We start from the raw sequence: 18896 nt of genomic DNA, 5'->3' as shown, positions 1-18896 counted from the left end.
CATCCTGGTCCATTACAGCCCTGTCCCAGTCAGCCTGAGGCCGCTCCTGGGGACTTCATGCCTTGCAGAGAACACACGCAGCCTGGACACATGGCACCTAGGAGACTCCTGCCTCCTGCAGCTACTCAGCCCACCGGGCAGAGCCGTGCTTGGGCAAGCGGGACCTGCGCAAAGACCTCCCACAGTGCTGGAAGAGGCAGCGACCCGCCAGCAGGCTGCCGTCAGCCCTGGCCGGGGTGGGCCTGAGCAGCACAGCGGGGCTGGGCACGGAGCCCCGCACCAGCATCCCAGCTCCAGAGCTGACAAACCTCCCGCTGAAGGCAGCGCCTGCTACAAAGGCTCATTTGTTCCCGACACACGAGCCCATTCCCTGCTGCCACCCGGACACATCTTCTTTATTGTGCCCTCCTGACTCCGGCAACAGGTCGGGCTCGGGGCTCAATGGCCCCTTTCTGGGCTGCTGCTGGGGCTTACACACAGGAGGCCGCAGATGGCAGGGGACTGCCAAGGTCCCCAGCCCTGCCAAGCAGCGAGCCCTGGCACCACCGATGGCAGCACAAGCCTCCCTTGGGGCTCTGCTGACCCAAACCCTTCTCACAGACATTGCAGAGCTCCTCTGTCACCCAGCCGGCCACAGTCACCTGCCGCTGCGCTCCAGAGTCATGGGCACAGCTGCGGGATGCTGAGCGGAGGGGACAAAAGGGACGTTTTTGTGCAAAATCCCTGCTTGTCCATGCACTTTCAGATTGTTCCATCACATACAGGTATGGAGACAACTCAAAAGAGGAGAACAGGACTGTAAACTCTTGTCCTCACCGTGACACAGTCATGATGGGATCTGTTTCCAGTCCCTGCTCCCAGTGCAACAGGGAAGAGGGGCAGGAGGGCTGGCGAAGTCTCTTCCTAGATCCCACAAATGGTTAAACTCTCCCTATTTAGCAGTGGTGGGAGAAGATTTATCTCCAAGCAAGAGTCTTGATACCACCTGGGATGAGGCCAAGAGAAAAGCAAATTCCTCCAGCGAACTTATCCCCCTCCAGTGCTGCCTATCCAGCTACAGGGAGTTTCCTCCACAGCCACAGGGACATGAGAAAAGACGGCATTTATTTTCCCACCCGTAGCCCGCCACAGCCCAGCATCTCTTCAGCTTGAGCTCGAGCCAGGAGACAACTAGGCTTAAGGGGAAGTGGCTGGACTCCCCCACACAGCTTGCGAGACGGCGCTTGGAAGCTGTCCTTACTGGAGCACATGGTCATTTACTGAAGTGGAGAGGTCATTTACTGGAGAGCTGCGCCCGGCACCAGCTCCAGCAGCCAGAGTAGAGCTGGGCTTCCTGGACACCGGCAGAGCCCAAGGACTCCAGGCTCCAACAGCGCAAGAGAAAACTGTATCCGTGACAGAGTAGCAGACATCGAGGGAGGGGAAAGAAGGACCCTTTGCCATGTCAGGAAGGAGAACAGGAGAATTCTCTGTTAGTTTCTGTAAGCAGCGTCTGCCTGTGGTCTCCCGAGCTCCCCACCACTGCCTGGGACCCGGAGATGACACTCCAGCTGGCTCCCACCCCACGCTCCAGATGCTCAGCGCTCCCACTGACATCTCCGCTCCTGGAAAGCAAAGTCTCTGGGAGGGCTCTGATCCCCTTTGCCACTGATCCACAGGTCCCTCGGATACAAAGATCCCAGCAGGGATCCTTCAGTGCCTCCCTGCACCAACACGCGATGGCACTCAGCACGTCCTCCAGCCAGGCACGGCTCAGCACCTTGCAGGACAGGCCTGAACTTCTCATCAGGAAACTGCTCCAATACGTGCCATTTCCAGAAAGGCCTCTTGTCCAACTGTGTTTTTTGGACCCTGCTTTGTCTTCTTCTCCTTCCTACTTCTCCCCCACTCTAGCACGCAGCAAGATGAGAACAGAAAGACAAAAAACCGCACCGCCATCCCCACTCGCCCAGCCTGGCAGCAGGGCAGCCTGTGCCACAGCCCAGCGCCCAGGTACACCCTTTCCTCGAGCAGACGCACCGGGCTGGTTCCCAACACGGCTGCTGCTCCTCCGCAGGGTTGTTCCCCCCACCAGCACAAAAGGGGCCACATCGCACCCCTGTCCCCTCCCTGCAGAGGTCACAGCCACCAGCAAGAGCAGCACAACAGCTCAGACATCACCAAACATCCTCAAATCCTGATAACTGGGGCGAGACGCCAGGACCTCGCAGGGCTGGAGCTGTGCCTTACCAACACCCACACTCGGGGGGCTGGCAGACAGCAGGAGGTCTCGGGGCCAGGTCCTGCCCCATGCACGCCAGGAGCACTCTGCTGAGTAGGGAGCACAGGGCTCTCCGGCAGCCCCAGCCCCTCGCCTGCGTCATTCAAAGAGCAGCGTAAGCTGTGGCCGCGGCTCCAAATGCTGCTCCACCTTGGAGCTGGAGACGGATGAGGTCACCTCCAGTCTGAAATCACTTCCGTTCTCAAGCTGCTCGCAAAACTGTGCCGCAGACTAAAACAGAGCGGCATGGGTGGGGAGGGAAACCCAAATCAAGGGAGCATGTTCCCCATTAAGAACTCAACACTTCATCAGTCTCTGCCTCCCTGTCAGCTGCCATCTGAACCCTCTACCCTCCCTCCTTTCCCTGCAAGAACAAACCTGGCAGGAACGGCTTTGAGTGAACAGCGGGGTACAGCCACATGGGACTGCGCTCGTCCCCCAGCTCCCCAGCTCCAGCCCAAGCAGAGAGTGGGGACACACTGCAGCCTGGTGCTGTCAGACGAGCTCAGCCACATCGATCACCTTCTGCCACGCTCCGACTGCTGGACTTCAAATGCCTGCACCGCACAGACACACAGACACAGTGTTGGAACTGGTTTGTACTGGCAACTGATCCTACCCACACAGCACCGAGCACCAACACCACAGCCCCGGGGCCTCTCCAGCACAGCCCCATTCTCCACCGCCCAGGTGGCCACACTGGCCAAAGTGGAGCAGGATTCTCCCACCTGGACCAGGCGATACTTAACCCAATGCTTGAGGAACCAGGCTGAGCAAGGAGGATGGAAATTCAGGTCACCAGCACAAGGGAGACCTAAAGAAAAGAGCCCTGCAATGACCACGCTTGGCCAGGAGAAACCAGACTGACTGTTTAGTGGCATCCTTTAAAAACACACTGACCACAGATGAATCAGCGTCTCATTCTTGGAAGCACTAAACTGACCACAGTATCCAACAGTGCCTCAAGCAGTAACGGCCAAGACACATCACTGTCACACTGTTCCCTCCTACATGGTCATGGTTTCTTCCTCTCACCCCAGATTTTGCTCTGCACAGGAAGGCACTGAGGTTTCGTGGGTCTTTCCCAGAATTACCAGTCTCTTTGCAACAGCAGCCGTTGGATGGGGCCATTTTGTCAGCAAATACAGCTACTGTGACCCATACGCTGTTTGGGCCCAATCCAACTGCAGCCCATGTACGTGGCCTTGGCCCCACGCGTGCCACGGCAGCAACCGGTCACAGCAGCGCTGGGCGTGAGACCTTCTCAGCACAGCGGGGTAACGGGAGCTATTGCAAACGGATAGAGAATCCAGGGGCAGAGTATGCCTGTGTGTGCAGCTATGGATCACATGCCACGTATTTCTAGGACTTCCAACAAGCAGACGGAAAACCTGCAACTCAGGACCGCGTGCACTGCCCATCCTGTGCTGGTTTCTCTGGATCCCATGACACCCCTGGGGCTGAAGAGCAGGAGAAGCACAGCACGACTGCTTCTCCCAAAGCACTCTGCTCCCCCGCCTCCGTCCAGAGGCCAGCCCTGGATACCAACCAGCCAAAAACACAATGAAAGCAAGAGCTTTCTTCCATGTCAGCTTCAGCCCTTCTCGGAGCAGTGGGCACCAGTGAAAGGAACTGCTTTTAAATCCTGGCTCCAGGCACAGAGACCTGGGCTGCACAGGTGGCTCCTCTTCAGCACAGACCGGGAATAAATAGGCTGCAGGACGGACACGTTTCGGCCGAGGAAGCAGCGGGCTGTTCCCACCTGGCTGCATTCCCACCAGCTTCTTTCTGCCAGTTCTGGCCCCACACCTGTAACTTGGTACGATGCCAGCAGAAGCCATCAACACAGTGAGGACCCAGTGGGGAAGCCAACGTCCATCAGACAGGATGCCTTGTCGGGGAGATGAGGAGCCCAGAGCTCCTACAGGGCAGTGCCCGCTGGCTCCCAGGCTGTGCTCTGCACCCGGACACCCTGAGGGCTCCGAGCCAGGTTCTCTGTCCCCCAAGCCCCCACCAACACCGTCTGCAGGGCACTCCTGCTTGCTATAAGCTCCACGCTTTTCCAGTACTCCCCAGCTCCCTGTCTGCAGGAGGCGACAGCCAATTCGCCTGCAAAGAGCTGTACATGAATAGTCCTGCACTGAGAGCAGGCAGGCACTAATGCTCCCACAGAGATTTCAAAGATGTTGTTGGTTTTCAGTTGTTTTTTTTTTTTTTTTAATTGCTCAATATACAGGTAAAAGCCACTCAGCCTGAAAGCAAAGGCTCCGCTCAGGGCAGCTCAGTGAGAAACAGACTGTTCTGTATTTGAGGAGCTCACAGAGAAGAGACAGGTAAACGCACAAACCCTCACCCTGTATTTTCCAAAACTGTAGGCTGCAAAAGTCCACTTGGGGACTGTTAAATATCCTGGACGGCAAGATCTGAGGATATGGAAGAGATGCTGCAAACTCATTAGTACATTAAAAGAGCAACAGAAAGCAACCAAATTCAAGAAAAAACCCTCTCTTCCCAGGCAAACCAGGCTTCCTCTGTGCAAAGGAATTCCACAGACGTAAGGACACCAGTGCCCTGGCAGAGTTAGAGATGACGAAGGTTGTCTTTTCCTTTTCCAGTAATACTTAGATTTAACTATATAAACTGTTCCCCTGGGAGCAGATCCTGTTTCACTGTTTACTCAAGAGCCTTAGAGTTGGATTTTAAAGGTGAAAGCACCCACTCTCAAGCTGCAGGGAGCCCAGTCAGTGCAGATGTTCTTGCTATAGCAAACAGCCGCTGTGTTGCGCTTCTCTCGGATTCTTTGCCCCACCACCCTTGATGCCATCGGCACATCCAGGAGTTCAAGCAGGCAAGAATGGCCCCAGTCATCAACACCGCAAAGGCAAGAAGAGCTGTGCAACAGCAAAGCCTGCAGGAGTTTCTCCTGCTGTGAGGAGTCTAGGCGGGGCAGAGACAGGCACAGGGGAGGCAGAAGCATCGCCCGGCTCTGCAGCCCCGGGTCTGTCATCCAGGCAGCGGGCTGGATTCAGCTACACGCTCCCAGGGAGCACATCCCCACCTGCAGAGCGTGAGCCAGAGCACAAAGGCGATCCCAGCCCCAAAGGGCTGGCCTTGCCATCACAAGCATACGGATCGGTGGGGAGGCAGCACAGCTGGTGTGACAAACTGTGACGACCCACCAGCAAGCTGCTGCCGAGTGCACACGGGAGGGTTTGAGGAACGAGTTTGGAGGAGGATAAAGAGGACAATTTTCAAAAGAAACAAGGTGGGATGAGACATTAAGAACACTCATCCACAATGGAGCATCTCAGCCAAACGACATCCCTAAAAAAGCAGCAGCATTGTAGAAGTTTCAGTTCCAATAAAGAAACCAAAACGTTAGCTGTGTCTATCGCTGCTGAGCACCGCCGCAATCCTTTCAAAGCCATTTCCACAAGCTATGGCTTACTTATTGATCTTACTGGGTTTTTTGAGACAAAGATGAAAGGGCCATTCAGAGCAGCCTGGAACCTACCTCCTGCAGTATTTTCCCAGTTATTTTCCTTCGCCAACCCCTTTCCTGGCCCTAATCCGTGGAGCACAGCACATGAAAGGCAACGTAAGCCTGGCACCAGGTGTGCGGATTGCTCGGCAGCAGCAGCAGCCTGCTCATGGGAGACGGCGGCAGCTCCTGCCGCTCGGGAGCGGACCCCAGCTGCCCCACGGCGGGGACGAACAGCGGCAGGGCTGCTCACCACAGCCACATTTACCGAAGTACAGGAGGTGCCTAGCTTCTCTCGGGCGCTTTCATCCGTATTTAAAGAAAGCTGGCCCTTGCTTCGTATTACTTCAAACTGCCTAAAAAATTTGCCTTTAAAATAACTATACTGTACAATGGCCTTTGTGGAAGAGCCGATGTTTCATCCTATTGTCTCTCACCACCAACCCAGAGCAGAGGAACGCGTCAGCTCCTTGGTTAATACAGAATATGCCGACCATCTCAGAGGCACTGCAAGCGGGATCGCTTCATCTGGGGCAGGGAGGGCCCGCCACTGGGGGCTGGCACAGCGCGGAACTGCGGGGCTGTGGCCCAGGAGAGGGCTCCACAGACCCCACCACCACGCAAACCCAACCACCCCGCCGTCCTGCCACGAGGCCCCAGGGAGCTCAGCACCACCACCATCGGAGCCGCCGTTATCATCTTCCCAAAAAAGTGAGGGGGTTTACAACCCAACTCTGCCATTTTGGCAAATTTCACCAGTGATGATTCAGTATAAAATACTGCGGCCAGCCCAGGCAACCCAGTTTGACCAGGACAGACCTGGAATACGGGTATTGTCCTGACAAAGTCTCAGGGATGGTATTTTCTACCAGATTTGAGAGGGGCATTTTTCCACTCTCCTCATCTGCCCCACTTCTCCTAAAATCCTTTCCATCTCAAAGTAACAGTTTCTCTCCCCTCAAAAACTGAGGGAGAAAGCAATCACAAAAGGTTAGTGCCCCAAGCTGGATCACCAATGTCCCTGCGTCAGGGGCACAGCCAACCACACAGAACAAACCGGGCCCTTGATAACATCTGTTCTTTGCAGATAACATTGCAGCGACGCTGGTCTTGCTGCTATTTCAGTCTTCATTTCCACTATAAAGTCTATCCAGTCACAGTCATCAATATAATCTCTACTTGCCCTCTAGCAAAACTGTTAACAGCGACTCATTAATACAGTTCTGATCTGAAGGAACAGGTAATTGTAAACTCCTCGCTCTTGTGGATTTTTCAGTGGCGGTGCTGCTTTCTTTCTGGGCTCCACCTGAAAATAACAAGCATGGTAAAGCGCACGAGACAGAAGATGGGAGATGGTAACATAGCAGGCGCTGGAAGAGCAGAGTTCATGAAAATGTCACCTTTGAAAAGATTATAATGGGTTTCTGGAAGGCAGAGACATGAAACTGGACTAAAGAAGGTATTAGACAAGACAGAAAGTCATCTGACTGTGAACGCTGCAGTTGTTGGACACACGAGGCGCAGTAATACCCAACGTTAGAAAGAACTTGGAAGCAACAGAGTGGAAAAATTGCATTTGCTAGATTGTGCTTTCCTAGGAGGCAACCCAAAGGAAATGGAAACAGCCACACAGGGAAGAAGGAAAAGCGGGGCAGGACAAGGAACGCTCAGCTCCATCAGCAGGTTAATGGAGAGCCAGCACCCGCACGCAATGTCAGCTCGAGTGACAGCCACTGCAGGCCACGAGTCACTCATCACTCACAGCCCCTTAACGAGAACGGGGTGTAAAATCAGATCAGAGACCCATCAACAGCTCCCGGGACCTGCAGCACAGCATGAAGGACAACCTTTCCAGTTTTTAAGAGTCCAAGCTAACCCCCCCCCAGCAGACCCCAGGCCCAATGGCACATGCAGAACAGGGAGGGACATTCTCGGGCTCCCAGCCTGGGCTCTGACCTGCCAGGCCACACAGCGATCCCTCGGGGTTTGTTTTCTGGGATTTATCCTCTAGTCATGTCACGGACGGAGAAGGTCTGGCTTTATGTGCACAAAGGGAATGTGCTCCCTCACCTCCACACCTCCGGAACAGAGTATTCCCACTGTACGTGATCAAATCAACAGCATCAGACCAAATTCATGCCTCAGCTTTAAGAAATTTTGATATGACTCTTTCCTGATGTAATTTTGCTGTAAGTGGGGAAATCAGTTTTTCTTTTGAGGCTCATTTATAAACCATTGCCTTACGAATACGAAGCAAGACCTGCTTTGCTCCACTGGAGAAAACACGTGCTGGCCTATTACTGCAGGATGCCAGACAAGATGTGGGTGGATGCCCTATATTTTTTATTTTTTTTTAAATAAGAAAGAAAAAATAGTAATTTGTCATGAAGGGAAAGCCCTAAACACCTAGGGGACAGGCTCTGGGTGCCCAATACAGATGGATTCACTGGAGCTACAAATCAGCTCAGCCCTCGGGCACATGCAGGGTGTCTGCGGCAGCCAGAGCAGGGGTCTCATCCAGACATTTCCTGGACGCCCACTGTCACTGAGGTCATGACAGATGGGACCTGAGTCCTCCAACACGCCCAGGTCTGTGCCATGGGCTCTGCCTCGCAGGGACACACTTCAGTGCCAAACACGCCCGAGTGCCAGACGCAGCACAGGAGCAGCACACGGGAAGAAGCATCCACACACTTTGCAAAGAAACAGAAGATGGTTCATTAGGCTTTCAGACTAACAAGCCCCATGACATCCCTCGTTAGCAACCCCATGCACACACTGCGCTGCTGCTACATGAAGGGCAGCTCCAGTAACACCATCACTTGTTTACCAGGAGAACAATTCTGCTATTGACTGACACCTGCCCATGACAGCGCGGCCACGGGAGGAGCAGGGAGACGTTCAGATGACACTGGCCATTCAAACCAGGCAGCAAAACGCCTGGCACTGGCCGGAGCCTCCCAGCAGCTGCTGAGGAGCAGCCCTACCACCTCAAACAGAAAGGCTTTCACTGACATTCATGAGAGCTGCTGAAAATAATGCCACCACACAGCTATGAGATGGCATGCAGCCTTTCTGTTGGAGGACCAGCAGGCTGAACAGAGCAGGCACTGAGGAAGAGGAGCACTGGGCCCCATCCAGTCACCGTTGGTTTATTTAAATTGCCGTGAAGTCAGATGCCGTGCGCTGAGCGTGGTGGGGCAGGACAGGTGAGGCTTATCCAAGTGACAGGAGGCCCCGCTCCCACTGCACAGTGATGGTGAGCAGGACCCCAAGCAGATAAGGTGACCTCTGACTTTCTGGCCTCTGTGGGCCTGGTCTGAGCTCCCAAGGTGTCAGCCCTGGCGCTGCCGCCAGACTAGAGCAGATCCAGAGCCTTCGGCTGCCCAGCGGACCTGGAGTCCTTCCAGGCATGTGCCTGGATTAACTGCCCAGAAAAAGCACCAAGTTCTGTTAAATAACTGTCCTCTCTGATATCCACTTCCCTCAGAAATGCACGTTCTGCCAAGGGCTCCTTCCGAGGGGAGGAGGGCTCTTCTAAGCACGCGGACGAACAGCAAAGGTTTTACTCTTGGGAGTGAGACTCGGGCAGTTTCCCTCCCGCACGCTCCAGCGCGGGGCTCCAGAGCTCCACTCCGGCTGCGTCGCAGAAACCATCAACGCAGAGTGGGGACTGTGGGCGCAGCCGCCGGAGAGGAGAGACGGGCTCAGGCAGCATCTCTCTTGCTGTCCTGCTGCCACGCTTCTGCTCTCTGGCGCTGGGCAGTCGCAGCAGGCCAGCCGCATCTCTCGCCGTTTAACCCCCACTGGCTTGATCCAGCCCACTGCCGACAGAACGGCAAATACCAGCTCCTGAAGGCGGTGATGCTTCTGCCATCACTGTCTGATCCCGGCCGGCACCAGCTCCTCCGAGGAGCCGGAACTTCTCAGAATCTGTGGGATCCTAAAAGCCATAAACCTCCCTGACATTTTTTATGGCAGGCCTTGGGCAGAGGGAAGTTACCATTGCTCCAGACGGGCATTTCCAAAACTGCTTATCTACGCTTCCAGGACTTCACATCCCTTAATACCCGATGCGGAGGCTCAGGAGAGCTTTAAACTAAAAAGAAAGCACAGGCAAGGGGACAACGTAGGTAGGACAGGCAGAGAGCAGATGCCTTTGTGACTCATTTCACCTGAATATATAATTAACGTAGTATGTAATTTATTTGAAAATAAAAGTGGATGTAAGGCTGCAGGTTCTGAAGAGACTTCATGTGTGTATGTATCACAGCAAGAATGAGCTCAGTGCGGCAGGCAGGATTAGAGTAATTCCCACACTGAGGAAACAGCCAGGAGACATTACAAAAGGCTGAAAGCAAAGCGACTTGCCTGGGAAGCGATCTTAAAACTAACTGCAATCCAGACTAAAGCAGCAAAAGGCCTGCCCTGCGCTCCCCTATGTGTTCACACAGCTCCAAGCACCAGGCGTCTGCAAGGAAAAATGACACACAGCCACTGGAGCCCTGACCGCATCTGTGCCGCCATGGGCTCTGCCTCCCAGAAAGCAGAAGGAAGACGTTAAGCCCTTGGAGCCTCTTTTCCCACAAGCTAATTGAGTAGATCGTTTTTTTCCCCCTCCCTTCCTTCTGTGCTGAGAATGTCCAGAGGTCAGTGGGCCAGGCTCGCTCCCCATGGCGAGTCTCCAGGAGCCAGCGCTCATGATCCTGTGGTTTATTTGCTCAGTCCGCGCTCCCGGCTCCCGGCTCCCCAGCCAGAGTCACTCCGGGAGAACGGCACCCGCCGCCCCAGGCGGCGTGAGGTGGAGACAGGCCATCCCAGCCCCATACGCACACCCTGGACACACTCAATAACAAGCTTCAAAATAAACAGGGCGCTCCCAAAGTTCCCAGGAAACGCAAACGGCTGAGCAGAACAAAGCTGGCAAGTGAAGAACTCGGCTCTCCTGCCCCATGGCTTCGAGCGGTCGCCGTGCAGCCCCTGCCATGGCAGACAGGGGCGGCTCAGCCCCACACTGCTCCTCTCTCCCCATCGGCCAACTTCAGGGTGAGCACATGGGTCCCAGCACCGTCTGTCACTGCTGCCAGCTACTGCCACGGTGCAGAAAACCAGACCCAACTGCAGAGGTGAGTGAAAAAATGAGTTAACTCCTATTAAGAGCTTCCCACCTCCGGCTGACGGACAGCTACACCGGCTCACACCCTGCAGAGTCCCGAGCTCGCATGAGCCACAGCCCGAGATCCTCCAGCAGCCGCACTGCTGAGCGTCAGCCCCGAGCCCCCGCAGCCCTCGCCGCCACGGCAGCAGGCCCGGGCAATCTTAAGGCTGCGCAGCTGCATCCAGAGACGTTTCTGCCCTCCCGAGCATCCCCGCGCTGTGCTGCCCTGCACGGAGCAGCTACACCCCTCTGCCAGAGCTCAGCTTCAGCCTCAGCTTCTCTTTTTTTTGACTTCAGGAGTGGACAGTTGTACTAAAGCCTGGAACAAAACAACTCTCCGCCCGTTGGCATTACACCCTTGCAGATGCTTGTGCAGGGTTTCAGTTCCTCTTCGGCTCTTGGCCAACACTTCGCCAGGCTTTGCTCATCAGCAGGCCGGTCCCTGCGCCCTGCAGCGCACTCTGCTCCAGCACGGCGGCCCTGGCGATGCCGGGGGCCCCGGCGACAGGGCAAGGGACGGGACGGCACTGCAGCCTGGAGCTGAATGTCAGGAAGCCACAACAGATTCCGATTACTGCACTGGAAGTACACTCACACAAGAGAGAAGGAATTAACCTGCTCAGCCCTCTAAACAGAAAGGACCCTTACTGGAGCCAGGAGGGACAGAAAATCTCTCGCTTTCTGCATCCCAGCCCCTCCGGCAGCGCTGCACACACAAACCCTCCCTCTGGGCACCCGCGGAGCCACCTTCCACTACTCATTTTGAACAAGGTTCCTGGGATACCAAGTCGGGGCTGAGCAGCAGCACACAGGCTGACGGGGAGCACGTGTTCTGGGACCTGATCCCAGCTTTTCTGATGCACCACACACAAACCCAGCTCCTGAACACCCTTGTGGGAACAAGATGGCTCCAAACCTCTTCACAGCTCCAGGGACAATTCTCTGGGAGAAAAGGAATGTGTAACAGCAGACAAACATTTTTTCCTGTGCTTCGAGGCTAACCACACCGTAGAGACACACACACACACAGACCAAATCCAGCCCATGCGGGAATTATTCCAGTATGAATCAACTTGCATACGCTTCACAAAAATCTGAAGTCACACAATGTATTAGAGATGCCACACGTTTCTTTCATGACTACTAGAGGATTATTCTGTGTGGTTTCACTCTTTCAGGGAAATCTCTGCCTTGGGCAAGAAGGGGACAAAGTGTTACTGTTGGTTAGGCAAGAAAGCTCTGCAGGTAAGAGGAGGAGGTGCCCGCTGTTCATGCTCTGCTGTCCAGGAAAAAAGTAACACAGAAGCCACTTGAACTGGAAGAGAAACAGCAGGAGAGGAACTGCCTTGGCTTAGCCAAGGGAAATCTCAGCAAGAAGTGCCTGAAGTATTGAAGACTCTCCAGAGCTCTCCAGGCACAGTTTCGGCACAGGTGGGCAGCAGCTGCAGCGTGGCCATAGGAGCCACGGCTGTGGGCAGCGCAGTGTCCCCAGACTGCAAGGGACACCCCCGGGAATCAAGATTTAAAGTTAATTTGGCAAAGCTCTAAAGATACACAGCAGGGACCCAACCTGGCCTGGCACTTCGAGCAACCAGCTGGCTGAACGTGGAACCTCCCCTGGATTTCCAAGATGTCCATTTTATTGGGCATTTAATGAACTTAGAGTGAAGCTGAGGGTGGGCGAAACAGGCTCGAGAAGACATTGAACTCCACCAGCTGTTCCTCTCTAGACTCGCCTTTCCTCAACTTTTGCAGGGAACTGTCATAACCTCCTTACATTTATTGCTAAAACAATCAAATGAAGAATGACATCAGTGTGAAGATCATTTCCAAGAGCGTTAAGCAGTTGTAAGAGACTCCCTGACTTTGGAGACCTGAAGCATCCCGGGACTAGGTTTCTCCTTCATTCAGATGGCAGCAACAATGTCTGTCACCTCTGCAGCTGCCTTTTGTAATGCCCCAGCAGGCTGCGACCCAGCAGCTGAGTGAGTGCCACAAGGCATCTCCTGGGGCTAAGTGACGGCTGCTCCTCCTTCGTTAGCATCAGCAAGGATCGGGCCACATCTGTTGCACTTACACACTTGGCTAACGTGCCCGAAACAGCCCTGCGCAGTTCACACGAGAGCGGCAGAACGCTGGACTCGCACACGCGTAGCTGAGCAGTTCGTGGAAGTTCAAAGGACAAAAACCCCTGTGCAGGAAGCACTTACTTCTCCTTTTCATAAACTGCAGATCGCTGCTCGCACTGAGAGGGCCGAACCTCTCCCCTGCCCAGCACTAACACCGTTTTATCCATTTGGAGCATAAATAATTGAAGAGAGACATCAGCAGCAGCAGGAGGCAGATCTTGTGCCCAGCTCTCCAGCAGTTCTGTTTCACCATGCAGCCCATGTGCTGACCTCCTTTTACAGACCTTTTCCAAGAAGGCAAGCAGAAAGAAGGGAAGAAAAAAAAAACCCAAAAGAAGTCCAAGTGCCCAGGATGGACCTCCCTCCCCAGCCCAGAACAGCCTGTCTGTGCGACACCGGCATCCTGCAGCAGGGGTGTTTAGACAGATGCAGAGCAGAAGGACAGGCAGGGCCCAACCTCTCGACCTGCTGCGGTCCCACCCAGCCCCTGGCACGCCGTTCTGAGCACTGAGCCTTTGCCCAGTTCGGAGGGCAAGGGACCAATGTTGTCTTTTGAAACAGGCCAAAAAAAATTAACGAACCACACAAGGCTTTTTACAGAGAAGTAAAAGCTTCCACTCCTATGCTACGTCTGGCCAAGATACACTGGGACATCAGAAAAACAAGCAGAGATGTGCTGCTTTAAGAGTGTTTCCAGTATTTACCTCCAGAATCTGTGACTAATCTGCTACTCCCTTTCTGGCAGGCGCATCTCGGGAGCCAGGATGCAAGACCAGGGTTGGAAAACACAGGGGTTGGAAGAGACATTACCAGGGGAGTCAAAGAGGAACAGCCTCACCCAGGACGCTCTGTGACACGGCGAGACTATCCAGCTGGGGGGAAACAGCCCACTCGCCAGCTGCAAACATAACTTTGCTTTCTCCTGGCAAAAAACCCCTCCCCACAACCACCCTGTTGGAATCGATACAGAGCACGACAGACAGCGCAGAACACGGAGCCGTATCGCCACTCCCAATGACTCGAAGCATCACGACTATAAAATAAATGGTTTAACTGTGAGAAAATTGAAAAAGAAAGTCAGTGGTGCTCTGTTTGCCTTCTAGGTTCCACGCTGTGCTGCACAAGCACGGCCACAAGAAAGAAGAACTTTTCCCTAGTCACAAGATTAGGAGAACTGTTAATTTAAGGAAAACAGATGAAAGATGGCAATGCTGCGACCCTGTAACGCAGGCAGGAATCCTGCAAGCTGCTCCAGCACAGACTTTGAGGGGATTCCGTAAAGACCTCATCGTCTTTGCACAATTGTACAAGGGAACCTGCCACTCACACGATACTTTTCCTCACATACTTTACAACACTCAGCTCATCCATTTTTACCACATGGGTCCCTACACAGAAATCAAGGGTCACATTAAGGTTCTTCTCAGCCAGCTCAAGACACAGGAATCTCCACTCCTCCCTCCTCCTAATCCGCTCTTTGTCATCAGCAGCTGCCTGCACTGGGGTGGTCACCAGTGGGCGAAACGCCTCGGGTACCTCTGCACCACGCGGAGCACAGCCTGTTCGGGGGTTACGCTTTTCTTGTAAGTCCAAGGAGAAGGGGGCTCAGCACACATGGACAGGGAATTCTGGTAGGCAAGGCTGGGGTTGAAGGTTGACCTTCAAATGATGCTCTATGTTGGCATGGCTGCCATTTTAGAGGGAAAACGTCTCTGCTCTTGGAACATCTACTGTTCCAGGAACGATGGAAATCTCTGCTTCTTTCTTTTTTCCCAAGAAGAAAGTAAAGGAGTTTGAATACACACTTTTAAGATATAAACCCCAGATTCTCAAAAACTGAGACACAAATTCAATGAATTCAGGAGTTCTCAATGCCTAGAATCGCACTGAATTTCTCCATTTCTCCAGCCAGACTACCTTTTGCACAGCATCTTCTCTATACACGGCACCCCCCCATATATATATTTACCGACAGGCAGACCACTTCAAAATACGCTGAAGTAGAAAAAAGGACCAAGCTGAATGCAAAGGCACAGCCCTGTAATTTCAAATCCACTGAAAGAACTGGATCCACCAGACAGTCTCTACTCCCACACCCAAACAACTTTGCAAGTTGATGGGGTGGGGAGAGATCAACTTGGGAAGGAGAGGTTCCCATCCTCCTGATTTAAAAAGAAACAATGACTTCAAAGAACATGAGAGACATGGGCCTGAGTGAGCAGAAGCCAGCTTCAGAGCCACAGCAAGGTAACACCCCAAACACACGCCAACACCATCAGCTAGGAGGCATGTTCTGCGGGAGCGTGCCAGGAGACTCCAGTTGAACTAGGTATTTGGGAGGTTTCACCCGTACTCCTCCCACAGCAACACCTCAGGCTTTGGCAGAGGGACCATCGCTGCACTTGCCCTGTTTGGTTCTCAAGTCAATGCTCTTTTGACAAATTGCTAGGTGTCCCTTACACAGGGCCTATTCTCCTGCACACGGGACGTTAGTCATGGCTTCATTTGCCTACCCAGCCTCACCACAAGAATCCCTCTCAGCGCTCCAGTGGGAAATACATTGCTAGGAGAGAAACCAGCCCTCTTGGAGAGGTGCTGAACCGAGGTGTAATGGGACTGAGGAGTTCGGTCTCACCAGGCAGCCTCCTGCAGAGCTTCAGACCAGAAGCTGGTTCTCCCTCATCCAGGGTCTTAAAGCACAGCCCTTCTCCTTGGGAAGCTGGATGCTCTGCCCATGGATACCAGTATCAAACCTCCACTGACTTCAGTGGCACAGGAGTTCAGTACCAAACACACCAATTAAGAAGTCATTCCTCGGAAATCAGAGAGGTGGGGAATCTACTGTTATTTTCTCCTCATAGCAATTAGGAGTCCAACCTGCAATCGGAGTCCCCTGGGCCCAGACAATGCATCAGCCCTGGCTGCGCGGCGAGGGGAGATGAAGACACATCCTTTGACGCCACATTGTCACCGTCCACCCATCACCATCACCACAACCAAACATTTTTTGGACTCCGCAAGTCATCAGTATTACTAGGATTTTACTGAGGGCTACCCTGCTTACATGCAATCTATTGTACTGCCCTCTCAAGAAGCTCACTTTGTTTCTCAAGTATTTATAAAAAATAGCTTTTATAATAAATTTGGGAAAAGTAGTTCAGGCAGGAATCACAGCTTTAGTAGACCTTTTAAATTGTCACCTGCTGCGAGATGCGAACAGACTGGAACAAATGGCACAGGAAGAAAATCCCGGCTCCCAAAGGATGCTAAAGGGAGATCATTTGTGGTTTGGTCCGTTCACTTTAATTGTAACAGATTGGTTTGTATTCACAGCTTGGTTTCCCTCCACAAGTAACATGGCTGGCACAAACTCACCAGTGCTCCGTCATGCGAGACCCGCTCTGTGCTCTCAGCGTAGGACACGCGGATACAGCCGCGCGTTTGAGGACAGACCTCCTTTGCCCCGCAGAAGACCCCACTCTCCTGCCGACGGGAGCTCTGGGTACTGGCCCCAGCCCCCTCTGCCCCTGCAGCGTGAGAAGGGCCTCCAGGAGCTATGGTAATACCTACAGCAGAGCGCTCTGATCTCCGCCTCGCTTCTTCCCCTGGGTCACGAGCAGAAAGGAGCCTTATACATAACCTGCTTCCCTCTTTATTTAAAAACAAATGAACTAAAGAGCAGCATGTTTTGGGGGGGTCACAAAGCTCCTCTCCAGTTCACAGCTTACATCAAATTTTGTGTGATTTCAGAACATGTTCTGGATTTTCCTCCAGAAATAAAACAAGAATTAACAGCAATACTCACAAATAACTACAAAATACCAGCAAAACTCTAAGTAGCTTAGGAAAAATGCACTTGACAACCCCATTACACTACACCCTGGATTCACTTTGTTCCTCTCATCACTGCCATCATCAGCTCACAGAAACGCACAGGTGTCTTTTCAGGGTGCCCAAGTCTGCGTTATCCAGGGAAGCACCACCTCCTGCAGGGCCAGGTGGATGCCCACACTGCTACAAGGCTGCTTTGCTTTTCTGTGCTCCAGAAAGGCCGCGCAGTACCATTGTCTCTGCTGGTAAGGTGTTTGCTGCATATGGATTAGAGCCTCAGAGAAAGGCTGGACCAAAGGCGAGTGCAAGCCAGGCTGGGGATGGGCGGACCTGTTCCCGCAGCAGGGACACGGGGCACTGCCCTGCCGCGTTCACCATCGCTCCATCCCGCAGCAGGGACACGGGGCACTGCCCTGCCGCGTTCACCATCGCTCCATCCCACGGCAGGGACGCGGGGCACTGCCCTGCCGCGTTCACCATCGCTCCATCCCGCGGCAGGGACGCGGGGCACTGCCCTGCCGCGTTCACCATCGCTCCATCCCGCGGCAGGGACGCGGGGCACTGCCCTGCCGCGTTCACCATCGCTCCATCCTGCGGCAGGGACGCGGGGCACTGCCCTGCCGCGTTCACCATCGCTCCATCCCGCAGCAGGGACGCGGGGCACTGCCCTGCCGCGTTCACCATCGCTCCATCCCGCAGCAGGGACACGGGGCACTGCCCTGCCGCGTTCACCATCGCTCCATCCCGCGGCAGGGACGCGGGGCACTGCCCTGCCGCGTTCACCATCGCTCCATCCTGCGGCAGGGACGCGGGGCACTGCCCTGCCGCGTTCACCATCGCTCCATCCCGCAGCAGGGACGCGGGGCACTGCCCTGCCGCGTTCACCATCGCTCCATCCCGCAGCAGGGACACGGGGCACTGCCCTGCCGCGTTCACCATCGCTCCATCCCGCGGCAGGGACGCGGGGCACTGCCCTGCCGCGTTCACCATCGCTCCATCCCGCGGCAGGGATGCGGGGCACTGCCCTGCCGCGTTCACCATCGCTCCGTCCCCACCTTTGTGAGACAGAAAAGCTCTGCAGACATTGCCTACATCATGATGACGGGTGCTAATGAACACACGGGACTGCTAATAACCCCATCCCTAGCCATTCAAGCTCGTCAGAAAAGGATTCCTCCTCTTTCAAACACCCTGAGCCCCTCCAAATACCACATCGAGAACAAAAAAACCTGCCGATGTCATCGGATTGCATCACCCCCTCCCTCTCTCCCGAACCCGAAGGCACGTCTCCGAACAGCGATTTGCTTTGCAAAGCAGAACAGATGTTCCCTAACGCCCAGTGCTGGCCGCCTGCGAGGTGGTGACCTGCCACCGGAGCTGGCGAGTGGCCGGGCCGGGCCCGTGGCCGCGAGGGGCGATGCCAGACGTGCCCCCCCGCACCCAAACGCCGGTACCGGCCCCGCGCCGATCCCCCCCCCCCCCCCCCCCCCCCCGACACACCCAGAGGCACCGAAAAAAGCCAAACCCGACCCAAAACGCGGGGAGACGGAGCGGGCAAAGCGCCCGTCGCCCGGATGGAGCCGCCGCCCGCGGCTCGGCCGTGGCGGGAGCCCACCTACCTGCTTCTCCTCTGCGGGGGGTCGGCGGGGCCGGGACGCCGGCGGCGGGAGCGGCGGTGGGGAGAGAAAAGCAGAGAGTGAGGCGGGGGGGCCGCGAAGGGCCGCGGGGCGGAGCGGCCGCGCGTCCCCGCCGCCTCACCTGGGTTGCCCGGCTTGCTCTTGTACCGCAGGCCGGTGCTCATGGTGCCGCCCGCCCGCAGCGCGCCGGGGGGTGTGTGGTGGCGGCGGCGGTGTGTGCCGGGGTGTGTGTGTGTGTGTGTGCGGCGAGGGCCGCCCCAGCGCCGCCGCCGAGGGGCCGGGGCCGCCCCGGGGCCGCCCATGCCGGGAGCCCGCCCCGCCCCGCGCCCGCCCCGGCTGACAGCCCGGAGGGGCGGGGGGACACCGGGGATGGAGGGGATGGGGGGCAGGCCAGGAGGGG

General features: G+C 55.1%; 1 protein-coding gene across 1 annotated transcript in view; it reads right to left on the bottom strand.

Moving 5' to 3' along the window:
* The window catches only part of SEPTIN5 (septin 5), a 54875-nt gene that overhangs the window by 24606 nt on the left and 11373 nt on the right, over positions 1-18896 (bottom strand). The window lies entirely within an intron of this gene.

The sequence above is a fragment of the Rissa tridactyla genome, chromosome 13, assembly GCF_028500815.1.
Source record: "Rissa tridactyla isolate bRisTri1 chromosome 13, bRisTri1.patW.cur.20221130, whole genome shotgun sequence".
Lineage (NCBI taxonomy): Eukaryota > Metazoa > Chordata > Aves > Charadriiformes > Laridae > Rissa > Rissa tridactyla.
Note: the sequence above shows the minus strand (reverse complement) of the source record. Positions and strands in the feature narration are given on the sequence as shown.